Source organism: Phocoena phocoena, chromosome 10 (genome assembly GCF_963924675.1).
Source record: "Phocoena phocoena chromosome 10, mPhoPho1.1, whole genome shotgun sequence".
Lineage (NCBI taxonomy): Eukaryota > Metazoa > Chordata > Mammalia > Artiodactyla > Phocoenidae > Phocoena > Phocoena phocoena.
The window spans coordinates 72,633,308-72,645,975 of NC_089228.1; the positions used below are offsets into that span (position 1 = coordinate 72,633,308).

At 40.2% G+C, this 12,668-nt stretch overlaps 1 pseudogene; it reads right to left on the minus strand.

Moving 5' to 3' along the window:
* LOC136129630 (mitochondrial inner membrane protease subunit 1 pseudogene) overlaps window positions 1-6,000 on the minus strand; it is a 33,147-nt pseudogene extending 27,147 nt beyond the window's left edge.
* Window positions 6,001-12,668: the final 6,668 nt, after the last annotated feature.

The window sequence follows — 12,668 nt, forward strand, 5'->3', positions numbered from 1 at the left end:
AAACGCATTGGGAGGATTTTTCTTTTACTTCATTTAAAATGCTCTCTAAAAGAAATCCCTTTCAATTAGGAAAAAAACACAAATGACTCACTACATCTCCATTTAATAAAAGATACCTTTTTTCTGAATGAAACTAAAAATTTAAAAAGTGTCAAGAGCCGTTTGTGTTTAGTATTTCGGTAGTTTGTTTTTATGGAGAGGATGCAAGTAAGACTTACTTTTGGCTTTCTAGTTTTTAATTCCTGTTCCTAAAATTTTGGCTTAATGTGTTTTTGGTCGATGCATGACCAGGTTCATCTTCATGAGTGTTTATTTCAGTGTTGGCATTGCTTCCTTTTGCTAAGTCAGCTTGTCATTGGAGCCAATTCTCTGAATGATTGTTTATTTTTAGTGGAAGAAAGTAATAAATATGGCAATCACTGATTAAAACAGAAACTCACCTTTTATTTGGAAGTATAATACAAGAGTTCTTTGAAATTTAGTAGTGTAACTGAAAAGAACTGACTCATCTTTTTAGTACTTATTATTCTATGTAGCGCAGTATTGTGAATTATCACAAAGATAGTTTCAACTTAATTTTATTTAACATTTAATAGCAATCAGGACAGCAGTATTTCTTGGTCATTTCTCAGTCATTTCCTGTTTACTGTTTTCCATAGTCATTAAAATCTTGTCTCTTATAAAACACAGTAAAGAAATTATGAAAACATTTTTGGCAGAGCATCTGTTTTTCCTGTACTGCAGTTTTTTTTTGTTTGTTTGTTTTTTTTTTGTGGTACGCGGGCCTCTCACTGTTGTGGCCTCTCCCGTTGCGGAGCACAGGCTCCGGACGCGCAGGCTCACGGGCCCAGCCGCTCCGCGGCATGTGGGATCTTCCCGGACCGGGGCACGAACAGTGTCCCCTGCATCGGCAGGCGGACTCTCAACCACTGCGCCACCAGGGAAGCCCTGCAGTTTTTTTCTTTTCTTTAAAGGTCTAGTGTTGATGCCCTCAAAAAGCCATACATGGCTGTGCCAGAGACTTCATCTTAGACTTTTACTTCTGAGTCTTTTGATGAACACACCTTTTTTTTTTTTTTTTGGCTGTGTCGGGTCTTAGTTGCAGCACGTGGGATCTTTTCATTAGGGCGTGCAGGCTCTTCCTTGCCGCGCACAGGCTTGTGTCTAGTTGTGACGGCTGGGCTCCGTAGTTGCAGCGTGAGGGCTTAGTTGCCCTGCAGCATGTGGGATCTTAGTTCCCCAACCAGGGATCGAACCCGCGTCCCCCAGCATTGGAAGGCGCATTCTTAACCACTGGACCACCAGGGAAGTCCCTGAACACAACTATTATTAATATAAATTACTGCTCAAGACTTTGGGACTCCAGGAGTTATTTTATGTTTATGTTCAGTGCATAAATCCCTGTTTTAAGGAGGTTTATTAAATATTAAGTAGGTTATTATGGAAGGATACACAATTTTTTTGTCATATGGATCTTAAAAAATGACATTTTCATATGCCTCAGAGAGCTGAACTGTCTGATCAGATGGGGAATCAGTTGACCTCGAAAGCCTTTTTCTCCCTGCCAGGAATGCCTGGCTAAATACATAAGGGCCCAGCATAAGCTGGTGGATCCCGGACAACGGATGACCAGCCTGCATCTGAATCCTGTGTTTTATGATTGTGCTAAAGTGCTCCTGTGTAGCCTAGCTGAATATTCTTGGAAACCAAATGATAAGGAACTGACATCACTCCTGAAAAAGTTAGTTTTAAGACCAAAATTTTACTTAAGTACGGAGTAAAACATGTTTATTGGGCACATTTGTATCAGGCATTGCACTAAACTCTGGTAACATGATGATGGAACAAAATTGACCCAGCTTTCATGGAACTTGTAAGCTAATGAGGGAGTCAGAAAAGCAAAGTTTTGTCACACACGTGTCAGATCTAGTAACATGTCAGACGTGCTCTAGGGATACAAATAGATGAGCGATTAATTTTGCTTCAGGATTTTCTTTAAATTAGTTAATTTTATTTTTGGCTGCATTGGGTCTTCATTGCTGCACGTGGGCTTTCTCTAGTTGTGGCGACCAGGGGCTACTCTTTGTTGCGGTGCGCGGGCTTCTCATTGCAGTGGCTTCTCTTGTTGTGGAGCACGGGCTCTAGGCACGCAGGCTCAGTAGGTGTGGCTCATGGGCTCTAGAGCACAGGCTCAGTAGTTGTGGGCTCTAGAGTGCAGGTTCAGTAGTTGTGGTGCACGGGCTTAGTTGCTCCGCCACATGTGGGATCTTCCTGGACTAGGGCTCGAACCTGTATCCCCTGCATTGGCAGGTGGATTATTAACCACTGTGCCACCAGGGAAGTCTCAGGATTTTTTTTAAAAAATGAAAGGCAAAATCATTTTACTCAAAGCCTTAAAAGATAAGGAGGTATTCTCAGTTGACCACTTGGAGATGGGCGGGAAGGTCTTTTGTCTTCTAAGTAAAGGGACAAGTGCAAAGCCAAAGAATTGAAAAAGTGGCATGATAAGTTTGGGGGACATCAAATGGTCAAGATGGCGAAGAAACAAGTGTTCCATATAGGGGAGGGTGAGGTGGGTTAAGGTACAAAATGAGGCCAGAGCCTATTGTAAAGGGCCAGAATTTTAAGTTCGCTAATGCCGAAAAGCCATGCAGTCTAAAAGTTGCTTGGCCTTAGGATGGGAGAATTCATTGTACTCTTGTAGCACTTTATACTGTTTTTGTTTAAATTTGGGCTCTGCTTTAGTTGGGTGCAGAAGATAGGTATAATGAAGCTAATCACACAGAACAGTGGCTGATCAATGTCAAAAGACAAGGTTGGTGCTTTTAGAATTCTCGGTAGAAAATCCAAAAGACAGCCCAAGGTTGTCAGAGAAAGACTCAGAGAGGTAGATTCAAACTAAGTTTTGAATAACGGATGGAATTTCAGTAGATGGAGGAGAGAAATAAGAGCATTTCAGATAAAATTGTCACCTGAACCAGGGCAGATGCTGGGAAAGTGTGCATTGTGTTTGGGGGCTAGGAGAGTGGCAGTTTGGCTAGAATAGTGTGCAGGGGAATAGTGGGAAGTAACTTTAGCACCACTGTATGTTCTAGGTTTAAATATAATTCTTTGTTTTCCGCTTTAGATTGCTCTCCCATAGGAATAACCTGGTGTCCAAAGTAAGCATGCTTTCTTGGAAAACTGAAGTAAGTTTCAAGAAAAAGGGAATAAGCACACTTTCCCTGGTATGCCTGATCCTGTTGCAGGTCTTGCCATCATGTGACCAACATATTGGAAAGGGTGATAAGTTCATTTCAAAAAATGTTCATTGACCACAGTGCGATACCACCTCTCACCTGTTAGAATGGCTATCATCAAAAAGACAAGGGATGACAAGTGTTGGCAAGGATATGGACAAAAGGGAGCCCTTGTGCACTGTTGGTGGGAATGTAAATTGATGCAGCCACTATGGAAAACAGTATGGAGGGTCCTCAAAAAATTAGAAATAGAGCTACCATATGATCCAGTAACCCCACTTCTATATGTATATTTGAAGGAAATTAAATCACTATCTTGAAGAGATATCTGCACCCTCAGATTCATTGCAGCATTATTCACAATAGCCAAGATATGGAAGCCACCTAAATGTCTGTTGTTGGATGAATGGATAAAGAAATTGTTATATATAAATACAAATATATAGATAGTTGGACATACACATACGTACAGTGGAATAGTATTCAACCATAAAAAGAAGGAAATCCTGCTGTTTGTGACTAAATGGATGAAACAGAAGCTAAGTGAAATAAGTTGGACAAAGATAGACAAATACTGTATGATCTCATTTATATGTGAATCTAAAAAAGTTGAACTTGTAGAAGCAGAGTAGATTGGTGGTTGCCAGGGACTGGGGGGTGGGGGAAATGGGGAGATGTTGGTCAAAGCGTACAAACTTTCAGTTACAAGATGAATAAGTTCTGGGGATCTAATGTGTAACATGGTGACTATAGTTACCAATACTATATTGTATACCTGGAATTTCTTGAGAGAGTAGATTTTAAATGTACTCACTACACCAAAAAAAAAAAAAAATTAACTATATGAGGGGATGGATGTGTTTGTGGTAATCATTTCACAATATAGACATGTATCAAATCATCAAATTGTACACCTTAACCTTACACAATCTTATTTGTCAATTATATCTCAATAAAACTGGCGGTCATGTTCAGTGAGCTCCTGTCACGTGCCAGGCACTATTCTGAGGTTCGTCGGTGAACAGACAAACCTCTGCCCTGGTGGAGCTGACATTGTATGTAAATATGAGTAAGTACAGCACAGAGAGGAAGGGAGAAATAAATCATTTGAGGGGAAGTAGTGGAAAGGGACTGGTACTGAAGGTGGTTGAGAGTGATGAATCCTCAAATGAAGTTTCACCTACAGCGTGTCCTTTAGTCAGATTACCACGAAGCTACCCTTCCCCTGAGTTTGGAAAGTTGGCAGCCTAGATTTGGGTCTCTGAGCTGACCAGAGGCCATTGTTTGCAGGTCCCATCTGCCTGCAGCTGGGGACAGTTTCCCCAGTTTGCCTGAAATGTGCCCAAGTGTGTGCTGTAACATGGGGGGGAAAAGAGTGACCAACCTCAGGGGGTCAGGGAGAAAACCCCATAGTAACCCCAGATTCCTGGTGAATCAGAATCTCTGGAGGGGGCATGGGAGATGGACTTCCATGTTTTTAATAACTAACTCCAGTCCATATTATTATTATTATTATTAGATTTCATTTTATTTATTTATTTGCCGTGTCACGCAGCTTGCAGAATCTTAAGTTCCCCAACCAGGATTCGAACCCATGCCCTTGGCAGTGAAAGCGTGAAGTCCTAACACTGGACCACCAGGGAATTCCCCAGTCCATGTTATTTTGAAGCAAATCCCAGACATCGTATTACTTCATTCATACCTATTTCAGTATGGGATCTCTAAAAGATATGAGTTACTTTAAAAAATGTAACCCAAGTTTCATTGTTACACCTTAAAATTTTTTTTTTTTTTTTTTGCGGTACGCGGGCCTCTCACCGCTGTGGCCTCTCCCGTTGCGGAGCACAGGCTCCGGACGCGCAGGCTCAGCGGCCATGGCTCACGGGCCCAGCCGCTCCGCGGCATGTGGGATCCTCCCGGACCGAGGCACGAACCCACGTCCCCTGCATGGGCAGGTGGACTCTCAACCACTGCGCCACCAGGGAAACCCTTAAAAAAAATTTCAACAGAATGTAATAGCAAATTTTCAATGCTGATGGACTTTGGGAAATTATAAATTTCTTTTTCAGGGTTAAACTAGAATGATGTGAGTTTTTAAGGCAAGGCCTTTGGGAACACAATATTTGCATAAAATGCAGCTGCCCTACATTTATTTATTTATTTATTTTGAATCGCAAATAGTTTATTAGCAAGTACATGGTTTTAGTGACAATAATAAATTCACTTGAACGGAAGACAGTAATCAAATCAAAAGAATAAATTCTTGCCAATCAGAAAATCTGTGGCCATTAGGGCTGTCATGTAGAAATCCAAAATCATTGGGTCCAAATCTTAACGAAGATACATCCTCTTATTAGTCCATATGGAACAGGTCCACAGTACCTGGAATCTGTAGAATTCTATAGATTATCACCTTCTAACCAAACATGACCCGTTGGCACATAACTGTGCTTTTAAATAAACCTGATGGACTATTGATAAGAATTTTGTCTCCTTCCAAACCAATTACTCTTTTACAAATATTTGATTTTGGATCACTCGGGCTTTTTGCAATCACAGTGTCACCTCTTTGGATACCATAAAAATGTCGACTAAAATTTTCTGCAAAGACAATATCTGAATTTTGAATTTTAAGCTCTATTGATGGTTCAGAACACATGACAACACCACCAAAGTATTCAAAAACACAATGAGTTATACAGCCAGACTGAATAATATAACCAACAAGCCGAAAGGTTTTTCCTGGAACACCACGAAGCATGGTTCTATGTAGACTCTGCCACCATTGGCCATATGTCTTTTCAACAATACATTCAATTTTTATGGTAGTTGCAGGGCTTCCAGAAAAAAACATCTAAAGCATGTCTCAAAACATATATAGGTGATCCATGGTTTCAAGATTCCTCTAGCCCCAAAGAACCCTGGAAGGCTCTCGCCCAGCACTCAGGTGGCTCTTTCTCCACAGCTGCCCTACACCTAAACCCGGGATATTTATTAAGTATTTATTATACCTGTTTATGTGCTATTTGCTGGGGATATGAAGATGAATATGACAAGATTCGTACTTTTGATGGTAGCACTGTAGTATGTTTTTTACTGTAAGCTTCTAGAAGGTAGTCTGTTAGTAACATTTACATTTGAAGTCAGTCTTTTAGTCCACTGTACTTGAGCCATAACTTAATACCCAGAGTTCTTTACCACCACTAGCTGTGCAGTGGGAGAGAGTAGGCAGTTAAGAGCATTCTCCCATTCTGTAGGGCTTTGTTACTTCCAGGGTTTGGTATCTCTTGAACCACCTCAAAGACTTTTGAGACCCAACCCACAGTCTCTTTTGATGCCATCCTTTGTTTAGACCTACTCTACCCAGCCTGGCACAGCATTGGCAATTGAGATTAAAGGAGGATAAAGAGAGACCTGGAAATGTTTTCCCCAGGACCATCTTTGCATCAGTCAGACAATGCATACACAGGTCTTCTGTCAGTAGATTCCCATTAGATCTCAAGATTTTGAGAGGCTTTTAGTAAACATGTTAAGCAGAAATTTTATCAGCCCTGAAAATTTTCAGCATGTGTATTTCTGGCTGATTTTAAAATCTGTTGGCGTTTCTCCAACTTGAGAACTCAGACCACCCAAGATTACTTCTGCAGATCCCAGTTTGAGAAACACCAATCTGTGTGATTAATGGTTCTATAGTCAGTAAACAGGATCGTTATCACTACGTTGGAATTTATCTTAAAGAAGTTTGATACATTTATCACTATTCTCTTGCTTGCTAAAATAATCATGAATGTCTTGCTTTCTGTGGATCCTTGTGTTTCCATTTTCAGTTTGACCACCATTAAAGGTCATTCCTTTACAGCACACGACAAATCACTGAGTTCTGGAGTTGGATAAGTTAAATGATTTTCAAACTTTTTTCTCCCAGTTAAGAGTTCTATCACTGAGTTAAAGGGGAAAAGTGGAGCGTTACAATGCCTCTGCCACCAACCTTTAGGCCTCCAAGACAGCTCCTGGACCCCTCGGAGACTCCTAGGTCCCCGGGGATCAAAGTTTTTAAATCACTGATGTGGCTATTAATTTCATTTAAAGATGAGAAAACAGGCCCTGAGAGATTGGAATTTGTCAGTAATCACAAGCCTAGTCAATGTCAGTATCCAGAACAAGTCCTTTCCAAATTCCGTGTCCCACCCGCCCCAACCTGTACATGTCCCCAGCCCCTGTAAAGCCTGGCCAGACTTCTCCCTGACCCCCCCCAAGGTTGGTCACTCTTTCCTCCCATGTTACAGTGCATTGTTTAGCCAGCTGGATTGCTTAATATATTAGGTTTGTTTCTATTCCACCTCATTCCAAGTTGGAATTAAAGCAGCTTTAAGGCCTGGAATTTTTTTTTTTGATTCCTAAGTTTTTCTCCTAATAATGTTCTTAGTTTTTTCCACCTTTCTTCCTTGCTGTTAGTATGCCCTAGCTAGTTACAAAAAGAATGAAGGTCTTGGTTGAATAACAAAGGAAAAACTCAGAGCCCATCTTGTTGAGTTTGACAGCTTCTTTTTATTACAAATGGGCATAATTGTGAAAATATACTAGTGTTTCCTCCTAGTAAAATGTCATATTATTTCACCAAAAAAATGACCAGTGACTTCACCTGAAAAAGCTTGGGAACCCCCGCCAAAAGCTCTAGCACTTCTTACCTTGCGTTGTGATGAATTGTTGCATCTCTCTCCCCAAAGAAAGGGAGTTCCTTACAATCAGAAACTGTGCCAGGAAGTTTGACACAGCCTTGCAATTACAAAATTTGACAGTCCAGGGACTTTCCTGGTGGTCCAGTGGTTAAGACTCTGTGCTTGCACTGCAGGGGGCACAAGTTTGATCCCTGGTTGGTGAACTAAGATTCCGTGTGCTGCACGGTACAGCCAAACAATAATAAAAATAAAATGTAACAGTCCATAACAATGACGATATAGTAAAAGGAATAAGATGAGAATGCTTTATATCTTCGGTGACGTAAACAGTTACTTGCCCTGGGTAAGTGACTGTTTTATGGTGTAACTTTTTGATCATGACACTTATCAGAATATTGTTTGCTTAAACATAATAATTTACTTCTTGGCCTTGCTTTTACAGTCCTACAAAAATGTTAAGGGTATTTACATTTATTATTGCATTTTATGTCATACTCATTTGATATTCCCAGTCCTTAACAGAGGACCTGGCACACAGTGGGTGCTAAATGTTGGTTAAATGCTTATTCTTTTCAACCACTGAACAAGTTCATTAAAGGTAGTAATTAATGAAGCGGCTTTCCCCATTCCCTAAGCTATTCTTCAGGGTAGAAAACAGAAGGAGGCAGGGGATAAAACTACAATTTACTGTCCTCCCTTTCTCCTTTCCTCCTTTGAGGATGCTCTGATTCTATAATTCATGCTAATTAACTCATATAAGCTGTTCTTACCTCCTAAAGTGATTTCTTCCAAAACCTTAAAAATCGCTATAGGACCAAGATGCAATGACAGGGATTGGATTGACCTTCCTGCATAAAACAGTTAAAAATTAGATAAAATATATTAAACAGTGGTTTTTAGACATTGAGTATCAGGCAGCACAGGACAGGGATTCATGAGAAATAGAAAACAGATAAGGTAAGCCCTGTAACTGCCCCAGCTTCTGTCTGGGGAGTTTTCAGGCCATAGCGCAGGGAGGGGGAACCCAGATGGAGTCTGGTAATCTTCCTGAGTTGAGCTGATGCAGCTGGGGGGTAAAGTGGCTAAAACTCATTGGGCAGAGCACCAAAGGAGAGAGCTACATGCAGATAAAACCCTGGAGAGCTGCAGAGAGTCTCCCTTGAGTCTTCAGCTGGTAACCTGATCGGTACATGTGTGTGGGGAAACTACCCAAGTCATGGGAAAGAATCAACCAAAAGCATTATAGGAAATAACACTTGGAGCTCACACAGGGCAGAGAAGAGTTTGTGTTCCCACCTGCAAGACTGCAAAAATCCTTGTAATTCATGGGACATCAAGTGAAGTACTCAGAAGGGTATTACCTCACTATAGGGCAAAATTAGCCCTAGACTAAAGACTGACAAAGCTTAAAAGCAGACCTCAAGAGAATCAAACCATTTACACGTAACTTAATTGTGTCCTAGACAAAGTTCAAAAGTATCTATAGGAATACAAAAATATCCAGTACTCAATAATGTAAAATTAGCAATGTCTGGAATCCAATAAAAAAAGTACCAGGCATACAAAGAAGGAGAAAAATGCCACCCACTCTGAGGAGGACAAAAATCAATCAGTAGAAAAAGACCAAGAAATGATATAAATGATAGAATTAGTAGAGAAGGACATTAAAAAGCTGTCACTATTCTGCATAATTTCAAGAAGGTAGAGGAAAGATTGAACATATTAAATAAAGAAATGGAAGATATTTAAAAAACCCAACTTCTAGAGATGAAAACTACAATGTTTGAAAATAAAAAATACATTGGATGCAATTAACAAGCAGGTTAGACACTGCAGAAGAAAAAATTAGTGTGCTTGAAGACATAGCAATAGAAACTATCCTAAATGAAAGCCAGAGAGATAAAAGGACACTTAAAAAAATTTTTTTAAAAGAGCACCAGTGAGCTGTGGAACCACTTCAAGCAGCATAATCGTAGGTAATTGGAGTCCCTGAAGGAGGGGTTGGGACACAAAATATATGAAGGAATGGCTGAAATTGTTCTAAATTGGAGGAAAACTATAAACCTACAGATCCTAGAAGTTTAATGAACCCCAAGCACAAGAAGCATGAAGAAAATGATGCCAAGGCATATCAGAATCAGTTTGCTTAAAACCAGTGATAAAGAGAAAAAGTTTAAAGCATTGGAGTGGGAGTGGGGTGGGGAGGGGAGACCTATCATGTACAAAAGGACAAAAGTAAGAATGACAGCAGAATTCTATTTGGAAACAATGCAAGCAAGAAACAGTGTAGCAATATCTTTAAAGATCCAAAAGAGAAGAAAAAAACTCAGTCTAGAACTATATGTCCCATGAAATACATTTCAAAAATGAAGGCAGAATAAACACTTTTTTAAAAGACATACGAAAACTGAAAGAATTCATCACCAGATCTGTACTACAAAAATATTAAAAGAAATCCTCCAGGGGCTTCCCTCATGGTCCAGTGGTTAAGAATCCGCCTGCCAATGCAGGGGACAAGGGTTTGAGCCCTGGTCTGGGAAGATCCCACATGCCGCAGAGCAGCTAAACCCATGCACCACAACTACTGAGCCTGTGTTCTAGAGCCCGCAAGCCACAACTGCTGAGCCCGCGTGCTACAACTACTGAAGCCCTCATGCCTAGAGCCCGTGCTCTGCAGCAAAGAGAAGCTACGGCAGTGAGAAGCCCACGCACCACAATGAAGGGTAACTCCCGCTTGCCACAACTAAAGAAAGCCTGCACACAGCAACGAAGTCCCAACCCAGCCAAAAATAAATAAATAAATAAATTATTTAAAAAAAGAAATTCTTCAGAAGGGAGAAAATGATACCAGATGAAAACTGGATTTACTCAAAGGAATGAACAGCACTGGAACTGGTAAATATGTGGGTAAAAATAAAAGTGACTACAGCTCATTATACCTTGAATAGCTCAGGCACAGATCACATGAGAACACTGCAACCATTCCACAGCTCATGATTGCTTAAATAAAGTTTCCCAATGATCCCTCTGCTAGCCTCAGCACCTTTTAAAGGTAAATTTGTTTGTAAATGATTGGGAAATTATGGCATATACTGATGCTATACCAAATTAGTGCAAATAAAGCAAATGTCAGTAATTTTTTGTATGTTGGTAAGATAGCCTATTATATTGACTCTTGGTGATTATTTATTTATTTATTTATTTTTAAAATATTTATTTATTTGGCTGTGCCGGGTCTTAGTTGCAGTACGTGGGATCTTCACTGCGGCATGTGGGATCTTTAGTTGCAGCATGCGGACTCTTAATTGCGGCATGCCTGTGTTCCCCGACCAGGGATTGAACCCGGGCCCCCTGTATTGGGAGCGTGGAGTCTTACCTACTGGACCACCAGGGAAGTCCCTCTTGGTGATCTTTTAAAGTTTTAGCTTCCTAGTCATTTTCACTATGTAATGTTTTTGGAAGAAGAAAAAGAACAGAGAGGCATATAAGGAAGAGAAGAGAATCATTTGTTATAGCAGTCACATACCAAATTTCATTTTGTGAAGTATTTGAAATCCTGTGTATGACTTTAAAAGTTTTCTTCTACTGCTGCTAGGTTATAATATCTTAAATCAGTAGAATTGATTTGCTTAGCTAGCTTTCCTGAAATAGCTGTTCTTGAAACCAATACATTTCTTGATATGAGAGCTCAGACTGTTCCCACTGTATGAAAACAATTTTAAATAGCCTGTCATCTTCCTTTTTATCTCTGTCTTAGAGGTCTTTAAAATCTTTCTGTGATCTTAATGAAAATCAGACTGTCTGGAAGATATTTCTTACAGATAGCTGATGTAGATTATTCTTGAGGCCACTAGGCTGCTTGAAATTTTTCCAGGTATTTGATCTCTGGTATGCTTACCTAGAGTGAGACTGACTTGAGATTCTTGTGTTTCATGGGTCTCCCCCATCCTCTTTGTTTTATTAATTGTATTTGGTGTGGGGGGCACCATGTGGCTTGCAGGACCTTAGTTCTCCAACCAGGAATCAAACCCCGGGCCCCAGGCAGTGAAAACCCAGAATCCTAACCACTGGACTGCCAGGAAATTCCCATATTAATTGTATTTATTTCTTAAAATAGGCCTTTCATGCATGTGGCATAACATTCAAGAGGTACAAAAGGACATATAAGTGAAGTGTATACCTTCCTCTGTGTTTCCAGCCACCCAGATTCCCTCACAGAAGCAGCTGGTGTTGCTGGTTATTTGTGCCTCATTTCAGGGTCTGCATATTTACAAACACATGTATATATTCTGCCTCCACCCAGCACTTGGGAGCATAAATCATGATTCATCCACACTGGAATATTACACAGCCATTAAAAATAATGAGACAGACAGTTCTGCAGCCTGTGGAATGAAAACCACATTCACAGAAAGATAGGCAAAATGAAAAGGCAGAGGACTATGTACCAGATAAAGGAAAAAGATAAAACCCCAGAAAAACAACTAACTGAAGTGGAGATAGGCAACCTTCCAGAAAAAGAATTCAGAATAATGACAGTGAAGATGCAGGACCTCAAAAGAATGGAGCAAAGATCGAGAAGATGCAATAAATGTTTAACAAAGACCTAGAAGAATTAAAGAACAAACACCTAGAAGAATTAAAGAACAAACAAACAGAGATGAACAATACAATAACTGAAATGAAAAATACACTAGAAGGAATCAATAGCAGAATAACTGAGGCAGAAGAACGGATAGGTGACGTGGAA